Genomic DNA, 15,493 nt, shown 5'->3' with positions numbered 1-15,493 from the left:
CTGCCTCACGCCTCGGAGATCATGACCTCCCATGACAGCTACATGCTTCCAAGACAATGGATCTGTCAGCCGCAACAGAGAGACTTGGAAGGGTGGGAGACAAAGATCTCTAGGCAACTTGGCCCACGATTATGGAATGCCTGGAGGAGATCAAAACCACCACAAAACTCGCCACCTCCACATCACGCTTAAAGACCATGGCTTTTCATTTGTGCTTCCCCACGGTACACCGTCCCCTCACAGAAAAGAAGAAAGTCAGTGTAAAAACACGTGCTTGTAGGGGTGTGGAGGCAGGAGGTGGGGTGGAAATGTAGATATATTTAGCTGTTTGCTTGCACAGGAGGCGCTCAGGGTCCACGATGAAGAGTCCGGTGCAAATGTTCAGCCATCTGCACTCTCAGTAGTTGGGAATATCAGTGGGACCCACTGTGATCTTTATAGTGACAGCCGCCTGATAATTTTCTTTGCGAAATGCTGTGTTCAGGGCCACATGAGACTACACTAGAAGACCAGTACTACGTGTAAGATGAGCGCTAAAAATGAAGGCAGCTCCAAATGAAATGCCTGGAAAAAGGTAAAGATCAAGAGAATACCCGTACTCAGTTTCACATCCCTGCTTCTAAGGATGTCTGTGATTAAATAGGAACAGGCATGGGCCTTACATCTACATTGCTGAATGCTTCCCAGGAGGTCCACTCTCATGCACACTTGACATTTCTCCTACATAAATTAAATTGAAGTGATGTCTATGTAATTTAGGATTAGAGTATTAGAGGCACCTCCCAGTGCCTCTCAAGGAAACTGCTGGTGTTTTGTTAACATTAGCAAGTATTTCTAATATGGAGTAGGTTGTTAGTGGGAATAAGAGCATTGTGCATACGAGGAGCAATATTGTACACATAGACATTGCAAGAAAGGAATATGTTTTTCTTTGTAGTTGGAGGAAAACTGAGTAGAGAACCATGTTCTTTAACTAGTGACTAACTTACCAGTATTTTCCAGCCCTCAACTCTCTATACAAACCTTTCATTCTTAAAATATGCATCCTTCTTCAGTATATTTTGAGTGACTTATGTGTCATAGGCCTCTTTCTTTCTTGCGTGCTTTGCTTTAGTGGTGTTTAGAGACTTTATTCTGCTTGATTTTTTTTTTTTTTTTTTTAATATATTCTGGAACTAGATTAGTACAACCCTCAGAACGATTTCACCTTGTGACAGCCAGTCTTCCTGTTTGGACTTTTTGAGTAAATATTGCACCCATGTAACAGTAAAGCAAGCATTCAGAGGTAGCTTACTGTTTCACCGTGAACAACATATTCACAAAAGAAGGACGAAATAGTCACATGTATAGCTGACAGTAATACTAGTACTTCACATTTTTTCCCAAGTATCAACAACTATCATTTGCCCTTTCCCATGGGATGCAGCAGCAGGAAGTCCTATGGTTCTGGTCCCTCTTCTAACAGTATATCCTGACCCTTTTCTCCCAGCACCAATTCCCTTTATAACCCTTTTCCTCGAAACTGGGAAGACTGGGAGATGCACTAGAGACTAAGAATCAAGAAGGCATTTTATAGGGGTATAAATGCAAACACAGACACCTCTGAGTAAAAGATATAGATTGAAGGTATGTGTTGTAGAGCTTAGGGATATGGTTTAGTGGGGACTGTTAGTGTTAGGTTAGAGGTTGGACTCGATGATCTTGAGGTCTCTTCCAACCTAGAAAATTCTGTGATTCTGTCCCATACCTAAGAGGAGGAAAAGGACACTGCTGGAGTAGAGCAGATTAGGAGTGGAAGATGGGACTAGAAAGAAGAAAATTCCTTGTCTACATATCCTGGGGGTCCTTCCCTGGAATTCCACATCAACCTCCTGCCTCTGCTCTGGCTGACTTGCTCTGTCGTGTTCTCTAGAGCTGCTGAGATGCCCTGATCTATTCAGCTTGACCTGTAGCATCAGCTGCTTGCTTCTCTTACTTCAATGGAACCAACAGTTTGCCCACTCATAGGAAATAAAAGGTGTTTTAGCTAGAGGCTTTATACAAATAAAGTAGTACAGATCTACAGATGTGTCAAGGGAACAACTTCATGTCTCTACCGATTTACATATTCTTGCGGTCCCTGTTAAAAAATAAAAATAAATAAATAGAAACACTACCAGTAAGCAGTAGTTCTGCCTGGTGAAAATCTTCTCCACGACTAAACCCTTTGATATCCCGAACAATTTCTTCTTGTGTGAAATGTGTAGTATCGTTGCATATGGTTTAATTTCAGAGGAATTAGTAGCAAATTTTCTGACATGGGAAGAAAAAAACAACATCCTGTTGACAAGCACTATCATTGACAATTGGCAAAAATGGGAAAAGCACATTAAGGAGCAACTCTGCACATCAACTATTTCATGCAAAGGCCTTGAGGATATCTTTCTTTTAAGATTGCTCTCCACTTAAGGAACTCTTTTGTTGTGTTGTTGTGGTTCTTTTTTTTTTTCCTCCCCATGTCAAATGTGAGAGGGTAAATAATCACCCTATTGTAGTAGCCTGAAAGTCAACGTAGTTTGTGTTATGAATCTTTTTCTTTTCCCATGACAGTATAGTGTGAAGAAACTCCTTGAGCGGTGAGGTGCATTGCAAATGTGGTGAATTGCATTTGCAAAGTAAGTACAGCACAAACTCTGTTGCCTTCTAAAACATGTTAACAGCTGTTAGGTTCCTTGGAGGATTTGTAAGCCACCTGGATCAGCTGCTGTAGTTACACATGGAGGAGTGATGGCCTCCAATTGCATGCCCTGCAGGTGCTTAACAATCAATTTGGGAGCAGCAGAACTGGTGCAGCCTCCACTGAAACTTTCCTTACAAGCTGTCAGATGTGTAATGAGAACTTGAACCTCAACCCTCTCTTAAATGAGTGTCAATGTGGTTGCCTTCTCCTGGCCACCTGTTTTCATGGAACCTGTGGGATCTTCATGCTTTTGAACCCTCAGGGATCAGACACTTTTTGATGAAATTGACCAATGGATTCAAAAGGGAGGAAGGAAGAAGGAGCAATAAGAAATAAGCTGGAAGACAGGTGACTGTGTGAGACTTGACGTCTTGGGAAAGGAGAATTCAGAATGTAACACTCCTCCCTTCATACTGCAGGGACTTGTAAAGTCCTGCTCTTGTTGTTATGTTTCAGAGGGAAGCACAGTAGAAGGCTTATTCCTTACTCTGATATAAGGAGCATATGCTGGTCTACTGTTGTGGAAACTAGATAAGTACTTTTTATTTGTAGAGCTTAGGGATATGGTTTAGTGGGGACTGTTAGCGTTAGGTCAGAGGTTGGACTCGATGATCTTGAGGTCTCTTCCAACCTAGAAATTCTGTGATTCTGTGTGTGATTTATTTTTTTTTTATTATTTTCTCAAAATAATACAGGGTAATGTAATCAAAATAAGCATTTAAGTTTCAAGGAAATATTGCTAGCATACTGTACCTGGAAAACACTTGGTTCTGCAAAAACTTTGTGGGACAGGGTTTTAGCTTTTGTGAGTCCTCTGTTGAAGGCAGAGGACTGGAACATAGCGTGTCTTTATAGATATATTTCCTTTGGCAGACTTGGGGTTTTACACTTGTATTTAAGCAAAACTTTCACTGATCCTTTAAAGACTTCTGTTGCTTCTTATCTGGTGTCTGTCATATTCTGGTGTCCCTTTACCTGGGATATCTCAAAGTTACAGTCAGAGAGAATGGTGGTTTGGTGGGAGCAGACTAAATATCATCGCCAGGAGCAAATGAATTTCATAAAAAAAATCCATGGCTTTACTTTATGTCTGTGATTAAAATAAATAAATAAAACATACACAAAATAGATGAAAGTAAAATATTTTCTTAAACACTACCTCTCCATCTCTTTAGACACAGGCAAAGTGACGCTATAATTAAGAAGTGATGAGTATGGGCAGACTGAATAACAGGTAGCATACATTGGATATCCAGTTTCTTTTATATTAATTAAGCTTTCTCTGTTTGATAAACCTGGCTTTACCTGAGCTCATTCAGTTGCTAAGATGTAGGTGATTGGGTAGATTCACCCAGAGAGCTGGAATAATTTTCTGTGTATCCTGCTACTTGCAGGAGATGTTCTGCAGAACTATCGGAGGAGTGTTCATTGCAGTGGTGGATTTTGAATTAAAAAAAATGAAATGCCAGTTGTTTCAAACCATGTTTCTTTAGGAAATATATTTTAGCTTGTAGTTCTAAGGAATGAAAATGAGGTCTTTTCTTGTGACAATACCTATTTTCAAATTCATGTATCATTCAGAGCTGTACTTAGACTGCACAGGAATAGTGAACACAACATTTGACTGGATAAGCCAAGCAGAATATAATTGGAGAGCAACCTGTCATTGCCATATGAGATGCATTTCACTATTTATCCAACTCCTTCATATTAATTTGACTAATATATATTTCCGTTCTCAACCTTTGTCTGGAAAGAGTTTCTTGGAGAGTCACATGAGGAAAGCATTTGTTTATGTGCGTTTGTGTGTTGAAATTTACTAAGGATCCAGTCTTCCAAAAATATTCTTGTGGTTTTAGATTAAGCCTATTTTTGATATGGGTAATTCCTGACAAGCATAACCTTTATGATCTTTGTTGGATTTATAAAAGCTGGATCAAATGTGTAGATAACTGTGTTCAGTGTGATCCATGGAGATCTCCCTTTCTGGCTTTCTGACGTACCCTCTCTGTCTTAGACTATGGGTACACTAACAACATCCTCAAAAAGAGGAATACTTGCGCATTAATAGAGCAATTTATTTTATTTTATTTTAAATCACTGAGTGGAAAATAATACCGAATGTCTTTTCCCTACCTGTCCTGGGATATTTGTAATCCCATGGGTGGTTCTGGATTGAGTTCGCCAGCCAAAAAAAGACTCTGGACTGAGTCTTTATTTGACCAAAGGCATCTATGAGTATGGGCAGACACAGGCTTCTGCTTATGCAAACAGAAATCTCTCTCCATTAACTCCTGGCATGGAGGATCCTGTCCCAGGATCCCCCAGATTCCTGCCCCTTCCAAAATGCTGCCTTCGTGTGATGACAGCCCTCTGTCCTTTTTATCTCTAGGAGACCAGAGCAGGGGATTGTTTGGGCTCACAAAGCATTTCTTTTAGAGAAGAGAAATGCTCTTGCTTGTAGGCTGTGATGCAGCCCAGCTCTCTGCAGTATTAGTTTCCACTCCTTTTGTTTTTCACTGTCAGCGAGTGTTACCATGTATACTACACCACATTTCCCCGTCTGTGACTAAGGATTCCTGTGCTGGCTGAGGGGTGGAAATAATAGCAAAAAGGTCCTGGTGGCCGTGGGCCTTGTTCTTTTCAAAACTCCCGCTCCCATGGCAACAAGGCCTATTAGAAGGTAGCAGTCTTGTCACCACAACTTTAAGTCCTAATAACTCAGCCAAAAAGATAAAACGAAATGTGGCAACCTTATCTTGCTCAATCTTTTGCATAAAGTAATTTCTCAGAAACATGATCAGCAGTAGAGACAACAAGTGTTTAAAGGGGAGAGGCTTTGAGAGGAGCAAAATCCATTCACATCCGAGTTTTGAAAGATGAGTGAGAGGTGGAAGAAAACATGATATCGCAGCAATCTTTTTACTTCTTCGGCACAGCGAACAATTGACCCAAAGTTTCAGATTTTGAGATTTTTATGATTAATAGGCCAGCTGGAGATTTGAAAGTTGCCTCGTATCTGAAATTACATTTGCTTTATGAAATTATTATTGATTACAAACACTTCTGCTCCCCCCAAAAATGGAGAAAAAGGGGAAAAAAAATAGTTTAAACACTTCCTGATCAAAACAGGAATATTTTGTTCAAAGACCATTTTTTGAAGTGACCTATATTTAAAAGGTATGTTGTTTCCTAAAGGCAGGCAGTATAGTTTCACATTTGTTACCTGTCCTGGCTTCAGTCCTACTGCATGAGCATAACTGGCAGTGCAGGTTGGCTTCAGGTGTTGAAGACTCACTCATCTTTGTAGTTACCCTAAATATATATATATTGCCTATACAATTGTATGCCATAAACAAATGACAATTCCTGCCCTTGTTGCAATTGCAAATCCAAGTGTTACCATGGTATAGTACTACTGGATGGTTTGAGCCGAGCAGAAATGGTAACAGAGGTGCTATTCTGATACCTCATAAACTGGATTTTATGTTTCAGTGTGAAAGGCATCCCAGCCATCGATAAAGCTGCTGGGAGTGAGGTCTGTTTGCTTGAACCCAGGGTGGTTTTGACCAAGGGAGGACCTGGCTTGTCCCTGAGACAGTGAGGGGACTGCCCACATCACAAGCAGGGACTCGTCTACAGGAGGTTTGCTGGTCCCCTGCTTTAGCAGGCTGGTCTGGTGTCCAAGTTAAAAAGCTGTAATCAGAGGGCCTCAAGCCTGATGTGTTGCTTAGCATATTGCAGTCACTTTCTGAAATACAGAAAAAGCAGCATAGAAACCTGACAAAATACCAGACAAAAGACCGAAAAGGCAACCTGAGAAGCAAGGATGTCTCACAGGGGCTCTGCACTTTCCTTCTGAAAGCAGGTTATGTAGGACGCTGCTCTCAGCGCTGTTCTTCAGCCTCCCCAGCTCATGCACCCTCTCTCCTGGTGTTAGGTTTATCACTCAGGTTATCGAGCAGTGTGATAATCCCTCGTGAGGGCTGTGCATTTCAAAATGGCTGAGGGATGCCTGCGGAGTGAGCCAAAGCGCATTGGTCACTGTGTTAAAGGGGGAGACGCATATTGACCACGTAGGTACATGAATGCTAACATCTGGGGGTCTGATATGAAAAACTGTGCGAGAGGTAATAAAAAGCATCACGCAGACAAATGGTTTCTTTTTCACTGTGGAGCTCTCCTTTTCGGCATGGGACACATCCTCAGCGAGGCTGAGTTACCCTGAGGCTGGATCTCCTTTCAGAGATAAGGGCAGAGTAATTTGTTTCCCTTTGACTGGAACATGGGTTAAAACACGCTTTGCCAGTGCTTAGATCTTTCTTTGTTCTTTTGTTGCTATAATCAGAAAAAGGTCTAAGAGACCTTTTAGCCAATAATAAAAAAGCCAGCTCCCGAAGTTCAGTTTCTCTTCCCGTGTGAGGGTAATATTGTCACAGTGTTTTAGGACGCAAGTATGTACACAGATTTTAGGGCCTTGACTGAATGTGTAGCCTTGACTAGAAGATTGGCCAGGTCCTTTTATAAATAGTAGGTAGCTTCAAGCTTGGCTACTTAAGTGGTGTTGATATTCCTGTGGATAAAGTTCTGTTACCACCAGAATAACTGATCAGAAAAAAATATTGTATATTATACTTCTGCAAGCATGTTAAAATTTGATTTTCAGTAAATTTGGGTCTAGTACTTGTTCTGATGTCTGCATCAGTTTGTTCTAGTGATTCAGGTGAAAACCTCATAATAGCCTTTGAGAGAAAAATAAGATTAAGCTTTGCACTTGGGGAATGGATTTTTTTGTTCCCTAAGCAATATTGATGCTAGTATGGTTTTAGGTGTTGTGTTCGTGAGTCAAACAGATGTGTGTACATGCAGAGCAGCTTCAAAACTTCTAATACTTTTCAATATATTGCATTACATTTTATATTTTACTTTTCTTCTGCTTTGTTTTGCTGCTGACTCTGTGTGTGCCTGGGTGCAACTGCTCCTTCAGGTTTATATCTTATATGAAATCATTAGAGATGTCTTGCTTCTGTGGAAAAGCAGAAAGGGAAATAAAGTGCATACAAGTCCTGTTCACAGTGGATACTGTTTTGAGCTGGATTGGTAAAAGATGAATCAACATATTTAGGCTTCAGCTCAGAAAATCACCTAGCTTGAGCAGCTGGGTGAACCTTACTAGGTAGAAAACCAGACTATTTATTTGAGTTGAGAAAGGTTTAGGAAAATATTTGAAATAATGAAATTGAATTTCTTGATTATTTTTTTTTTTTTGATTTTTTTTTGAGACAGAGTTGAGTGAATAGTAGAAAGCATAACCCTGTAGCTCTCAACATATTGCTAGCATCTAATATGCTTCATGCCTGGACTACAGCTTGCTCAATTTTGCTTTGTTCTTCCCCAGACAGTTTACAATGCTTGTGTATTGAGTATGTGGAATCTATTGGCACAAGGCAGTGGAAGAGTTAAACGTGGGTGAAGAGGGAACTCATTCTCGGAAATGTAAGGCTTTTGCTGTATTTTATTTGTTTTTAATTTTTATTTGCCTTGTATCTACTAAAGCAATATGGAAGAGTGTGTTCTTGCTGATTGCATCGTGCACCCAGATGGTCCACCTGTAGTTCTGGAAGTGCAGAACAGAAATGTAAGATGATGAAGGGTCTAGAGGGGAAGGTGTATGATGAGCAGCTGAGGTCCCTTGGTTTGTTCATCCCAGAGCAGAGCAGGCTGAGGGGAGGCCTCATGGCGGCCTGCAGCTCCCTCACGAGGGGAGCGGAGGGGCAGGCGCTGAGCTCTGCTCTCTGGGGACAGCGACAGGACCCGAGGGGACGGCATGGAGCTGGGACAGGGGAGGGTCAGGCTGGGGGTTAGGGAAAGGGTCTGCACCCAGAGGGTGCTCGGGCACTGGGACAGGGTCCCCAGGTAGTGGTCAGTGAAAGGGACTGCACTGGCTTGTTAAAGGCTGTGCTATTTATAAGCAAGTAAGAAATCATGGATTTAAAAGACTGTGAGAGTTGTTTTCTGCCATGCATAGACACACAAACAGAGGTAGAGTATTTTAAAGCAGATCATTAAGCCACTTGGGCAGTGGCATGCACGAGACTCCTCAGTCGCAGCATTGCTTTTTGTTTTCTACTGCATTTTCGGGTATTTCCTTATGCAATATCCTTCTGTGGGTTTTGTTGTTGTTTTTCTAAATTCGACGGGGAACGACACAAATACAAACACCTACGCACGAGGTAGGACTTGAGTTACCCTCGCACCCTGGAGATTAATACTGCTTGTGGGTTTTGCATGCCTCCCGTATTCGGGAGCTTTCACGTGATGCTGCTCTAACAGAGCAACCAGGAGGAAGGAACAATGTCCCTCTATCCAAGGCCGGACCCGCATTGTTCTGCGCGTAGCCTGCTGATGAACGTGAGATGGCAAAGTCATCGTCATTAGACGGAATTTAATAGCGAATCAAAGTTGGAGGAGAGAATAGGCTGAGCTCAGCTTCAGCCTCCCTTGGGTCCTGCTGAAAGATTAGAGGGAAAGAGCAGGGCCTTGCGAAGTTGAATGTATCAGATTGTTTTTCAGTAATAGTTGTGCCTGTTGTAAGTCCCTGAGAACCACCCAGTTTAACTATTTTTTGAAAAAACAGATCCCACAGAGGCTGAGGAAGCAAAGGAAAGGTGATGTGAAGGAGGGAAAGATTATGCTTGATTATATTTCATTCTGTTTTATATTTAATTCTGCTACCCACTGAAGAAAGAATCACTCAGATCAGAAATTTCATTTTCTGTAAATTAAGCTACAATTCTTTTTAAGGAACGGAACCATTACTCCTAATTGTGAATATGTGATCCAGAGGAGGCAAGCTCCAGGAAGACTGACAGTAAAATACTGCTTGCTTTCGGTGTACTTCCATCATCCCAAATCCTTCACAACTGGATGACTTTTGTAAATATTTTGGTCAATTTTTCCCCATAATTACTCGGAAAGCTGCCAGTCAGGCACATGATAGTTGCTGCTACTGGGCAGCGAGGGAGTTAATGCAGAGTGTGAAGAGGGGGAGTGACCCTCCAAAAACTCATCTACCAGCACCTGTACTCCAGGATCAGGCAGGGTGAACAATAAGAAAGCAAAATGCCGTTAGGTGATCTTCCTCGCGCAGTCCCCGCAGTGTCTCTGGGCACTGGCTCCTCGCCTCTGGTTTCCAGCTCCCTTTCAGGGGGAAGCCAGATGATGGCAGCTCAGCCTATCAGCCCAGGGATCAGCTGGGTTGTCCCAGCAGCTTTGTTCTTTTGTTCGGGTCTCGGGACGTGTTATGTAGCAGTGATAACATCACTTGGAAGAAAGCTAAACATCAGCTAGAGAGATCTCCACGTAGATTTGGAATTTTAAAAAATACCACCAACAAAATAGACAAAAATGGTTTTGGGGACCCCTTTTCTCTCTCCCTCTCCATGAGCCTGCCTGTGCTGTGCTGTGCTGATGGTTGTCTCCAAGGGTGCCTTGCACTTTTGCTATGTTCATCACAGTAGTCTGGGCAGCTTCTTAAAATCTGATAAAAGTCCTACTGAAGCTGCTCCAGAGTTGCTTCTGTAGTTTCTCCAGCTCCAGGAACATTGGGATATGTCTTTACTTCCTTTGCCTTAGGGGAAGCGGAAGCTCTTGAGGATACAAGTGAGTTTTTGTTTTTTGTTTGGATGAGTCCATTGCTTTATGTTCAGGAAATAAGTAGTAGTGTTGGGCCACATTTTATTTTTTATGGATGCTTATCTTAATTGGGCCTGTTTAAGTTCTGACTGCCAATGCTTTGTAGTGCTGCTCCGTGCCACGGGAGTAGTTTTACAGTGTTGATACTTTTCAGTTCAATTCCAGGCATTTCTGTCAATTCGCATTATTACAGAACGCTATTTAGAGTAGCATTGAAGCTTTTCCTCTTTTTTTTGTCATTTTTGTCAACCCCCTGCTCCAAAATTCATGTGAATGCTCAGCAGTGTCTGCTCTAGACCTTCTCATCTTCCCTCCCAAGATTGCCTTCAGCTTTGTGATCACACAAAAGATACCAAATAAGAAATTGTGCCCTTAAAATACTACTTTCATTTTAATTTCAAATCCTTTGATCTTGTTGACGTGAGGTCCTGGTATTTGAAATGGACTGAATCTGCCAAGTCACTGGACTGGGTGAAGATGTTTTTCCTTTTTGAAATGTCTATGGCACGCCACCAAACAAATGTCCTCACTGCATCCAAACTGGGCCTTCCCTGCACATTGGCTACTTTGTTTTCCGGTGAGCATCAATCTGTGAGTGTGCCCAACAAAGGTTTTTGTTGTGTTTTAAGTTTTTAGAGAGTCTCAGTAAAAATTTTGATCAGTTCCCCAAAGGGCAGACTGCAGGGACAGCTGTTGGTCTGGCCAACGTCACCTGTACTACAGGGTGTTTGCCCGAATGCCATATCAGAGTGGCTTTTAGCCCAAAGTGCCTTATAAAACGTTCGCAGCTCGTGTTCTCAGGTCAAAGCCACATCTCACAAAGGACCTCTGACTTACACAAAGCCAAAGCACGCTCACCTGGGAAAAGGGCCCGAGCCAAACATTTCAGAATGAGAGACCTGGGACACAAAGGGCACCAGGAATAATTGGAACATTAGCAGGCAGAAAGCTGTAACTAACCATCCTGTCCAAGGAGGCATGACTTTGAATGCGGATCAAGGCTATTTTGTCTTGCTGACCGCTTGTAGTTTTGAGAGGTAGACTCAAGGGAGTCTTACTAAACCACTAACTCACCATGACTGACCCCAGTGTATCGGCCTTTCACACTACATGAGTCTGCGCCAGCAAGCTTGAGTTTACTGATGTGTTTCAGACTAATTAAGGTTGGTTTTCTTTAGCATTTCTAATGAAATTCTACCTCTCCAGAAGTATGTGCCGGCACAAAAAAAATAAAGAGACCCCAACTGAAAAACGAAATGAAACAAGAAGAGCTGCACAATAGTGACAAACTATTTTCTTTCTTTGCTTTATTAACCTCCGTAAATGTCAAGCCTTTTTCCTAAACAGCCCTAGGCAGTACAGATATTTTTGGCTAATACAAAGATCAGGAAAAAAAAAAAGAAGAAACATTGACTCTGTGCTCGGTGTGGCTTTCAAAATTAAACCTGATCATTAAAAGGAGTGAAAGCATTTAGGGAAGCACAAAGGCCTTGAGGACAGTTGATGCTTAAAGAGATCTCTCACTAAGCTGAGTTTTCTTTATTTGCTGCCTATTAAGCTCTTTGGCAGCACGCGAAATGAAAATATCCTCATATTGAAATGCACTAATTCCCTGACAGAATATTAAAACCACATCCTATGTTTTCTGTCGTTACCAAATGTTCTAAAGAGTGGGGAGGGGAAATTTAGTCTGTGGATTACTTCAGCTGAGGAGTGGGATCTGCTCCAAAGTTTTGCTTGTTTTTATTACATAAGCCTGCATTAGGAAGTTGGGCAGCAGGAGAGTCTCTCAGACAAAAGGTGCATGGTGAACAAGAACAAGCACAAGGACGGTGTCATTAAGGTGGGGTTGCCATATACACTTGTTGAAATGCAACTGCAAATCCTGCTTCAAAAAGGTTATTAGGGTTAACTGCCTGGAGCTGGTGGGTCGTTGGCAGTCTTGGAGGAGAGCTGGGGAACCCAAAAAGTGCCCTTGGTGGCTCTGTGCAGGCAAGCTAGGAAGGAACTCAGGACATAGCAGAAGTGAGAGCTAGAGTCCTGTGCACCCAGCAGCTATCTATACTTTTTGGAGGCTTGGGACCCGTAACACCAAAAGGGAAAGGTTTGCTGTCCTGTAGGTGTCAGCATTGTGTGTTTTTAACTGACACCATACTTGGAGAAGTCCACTCATCCAACTAGGAAGAGGGATCAAAAAAGACATTAGGACATACCTATGTCAACACGTCATCTTTTGCAGTAGGTAGTTACTGTGCCTATAGTACCAATATAAGAAGTTAGGCCAGTAATATTATATGAAAATGTGTGTTACATACTTCTGAAGCAAGAATTGCCGTGATGTATTTGGTACTGGAACTGGAAGCTTATTTTTTCTACAGCTGTTTTGCCATCACAAAAATAGTTCAGGATGCCTGTGGAAGACACAAGCTCTCTTGCTCCTTTCCTTCTTTCTTTTGGTACATATATATTGCAAATCAGTGCTTGGGGAGAGGGAATAGCAGTGGTCCCAACATGGCACTTGAGTTCTCAGATCATGAAAAGTGCACTAGACGTTGCCTGTAAATGCAGTCCCTTTGAGTTTCAGAACACAGAATAAAAATCTAAAAGAGTAAAAATGAAAATTTGTCCCGCTTGTTGCAGTGAAACCAGGGAGTTATAAAGGACCTGTGAACAATATTGAGTTTAGGGTACCACAATCACATCACAAAAGATTTACCTTCACTCTGCAAACTCAATATAGGGCAATAACAATCTATTACAAGCAGAGCAATACAACGTCAAAAGAATATTTAAAAGAACTAGACAGAACCTTTAAATCACCCAAATTGTATTACGTCCTCCCAGAGGAAATACCCTGGGGACAATTCCTGGCCGGATTTTTAAGAGGTGGTGTTCATTTACCAAAAGTTATATTTAATGTATATCTTACACGTAGCCTGTAATCTTGCTTCTTCTAAAAACCTACGAGGCTGTAAACAAAATACACTTGTCTTCAAGGAATGATTAGGGTGGCAAAATGATAACAACTGCTGTGTATGAGCATGTCTGTGTGTCCCCGAGGTCAACATCCGTGATTCTGCTGTAAAGCATCTGCTTTTGCACAGAGTAAGCCAGCGGAATGGGATGAGTGGGATACATGCCACATGTCTCAGATAGTCTAACTCTAGAAGTGAACAAACCTGCAGGGACTGTGAAGAACAGAGGATCAAACAACATACCAGCTATCTGGGCACAATTCTGGTTGGTCCTCCCTTCTACTCTTGCATTAAGCAAGGATTTCTGAAACAGTTACAATTTGGTAAATTATTGAAAGTGACTGGCACTGATGTTGCATCGAATTTCCCTCTTTTCTAAAACATAACTTCTTAAAGCATCCCCCCGTCCCCTTACTGCATATTATGAGATTTTTATTAGGTTTTATTAAAAGACAGAGCCAGGTTCTCCTCAGTGCCAGAACAGGAGGCAGTGGGCACAAACTGGAACACAACAGGCTCTTTCTTGTACATCAGGAAACGCGTTACTGTGCAGTTGACTGAGCACAGGCTGCCCAGAGAGGTGGTGGAATCTCCCTGATGGGGATCTTCTGAAGCTGCCTGGACATGGTCTTGAGCAGCCTGCTCCGCGTGGCCCTGCTTGAGCAGGGGGCTGGACCACATTACCTCCAGAGGTCCCTTCCAACCTCAACCATTCTGTAGTTGAGCCTGCAAACACACAAAATGTCTCGCAGCCAGGGCTATCGCTCTGTGCACACAGGCTGGATCCCAGCTTTGCATTCATTGATGAGGAGAAATGAGACAGAGGTAACTAGACACTGACACTTTGAAAATGTTTAGGAGAGAAAACCAGATTTGGGAAGGTAGGCACAAGAAAACAACCTTCTTCACCTGTGTCTCACGGGTAGATTTGCTCCAAGGTGTAACAGAGTATGTACAAAGCCATTAGGAGGCAAAATAGGAATTACTGTACGCCCCCGTTTCAGGAGAATTGGATTCCAATTAATGGAAGGGGCAGCTTTGGTGGTTAACTAAACTGCCTTCAAATCAAAGGTAATTCAGAGCAGGTCATGGGATTGGGTTAACTGCAGAAAGTCTCTTGCTTAAATCCCCAGGTGATACCCGACACACCCGAGCGTTACCTTTTGAGATGGGAGCACAGACAATAAGCTCCGAGTCACGCAGTGGTTTCTTTGCATTTGGCCCAAAAACCAAGCTTAAAAATACAAACAGGCTGTACTGCACAGAGGCTGAAATGCTTAAATGTCAGAATAGCATTGTTAAGGCCCTATCTGTATGCATAGCAACTATCGTGTGCGCTGCAGAGAAAAGAGCTTGTTTCGTGAAGGCGAGCGGGAATAAAAGACCCGTATCCTGTTTTACCATTCCCAGGTGGCTTTGAAAAAAATTCTTTAGCAATTAAAATGTTATTGACCTCAGTGACATGTGGATCATGTCTCTCAAAACCGACAGTAAATATACAAAATGTTTGTGTAAATACATATATGCGGTTAGCACAAGTGCTAGTTAACAGAACAAACACTTCTTTAACAGTTGATGGAAAACTTTCTGCCTTTTCAGGAGGGTATGGAGAGAGATTTATTAACTTTTACTTTTTTCCACATTCTTCAAAGGGGCCTATTGTAGGACACCAGGCCACATAATCCCGTGCCTATACGCTGACACATAGGAGAGGGGTGGGGAGCCACGTTGTTCCCAGAGTCTGTGAAAGAGCTGGGTGCCCCTGTAATACATGTGTTTGGGTAACATAACAAGTGTTTCCTCTTTGTGTCCTGAGAGTGGCCTGGGCACACCAGGAGAAACAAGCTGGGTCATTGCTTCTGACCCAGGCACTCTGGGAAAACTGAGCCATGGGTGGGGGTGGCTCTGCCTTTTGTGTGGCATTGCTGGCAGGGTAGTGGTAGCCACTGTAAGGTTTATATATAGTTTATATATATAAACTATATATATATAGTGATAAGGGAAGTCCTAGGCATATTGCTGCTAAATTAGCTCCGATTTACCTCACCTGAGCAGGCAGATATAGCAGAGTCACACACTTATTAAAGCCTGAGTATAAGTGATC

At 42.3% G+C, this 15,493-nt stretch overlaps 1 long non-coding RNA gene across 1 annotated transcript in view; it reads left to right on the top strand.

Moving 5' to 3' along the window:
- LOC106018587 (uncharacterized) overlaps positions 1-15,493 on the top strand; it is a 74,030-nt gene that overhangs the window by 22,937 nt on the left and 35,600 nt on the right. The gene's annotated exons all lie outside the window — the stretch shown is intronic.

The sequence above is a fragment of the Anas platyrhynchos genome, chromosome 4 (assembly GCF_047663525.1).
Source record: "Anas platyrhynchos isolate ZD024472 breed Pekin duck chromosome 4, IASCAAS_PekinDuck_T2T, whole genome shotgun sequence".
NCBI lineage: Eukaryota > Metazoa > Chordata > Aves > Anseriformes > Anatidae > Anas > Anas platyrhynchos.
This window is presented reverse-complemented; position numbering and strand designations above follow the sequence as displayed.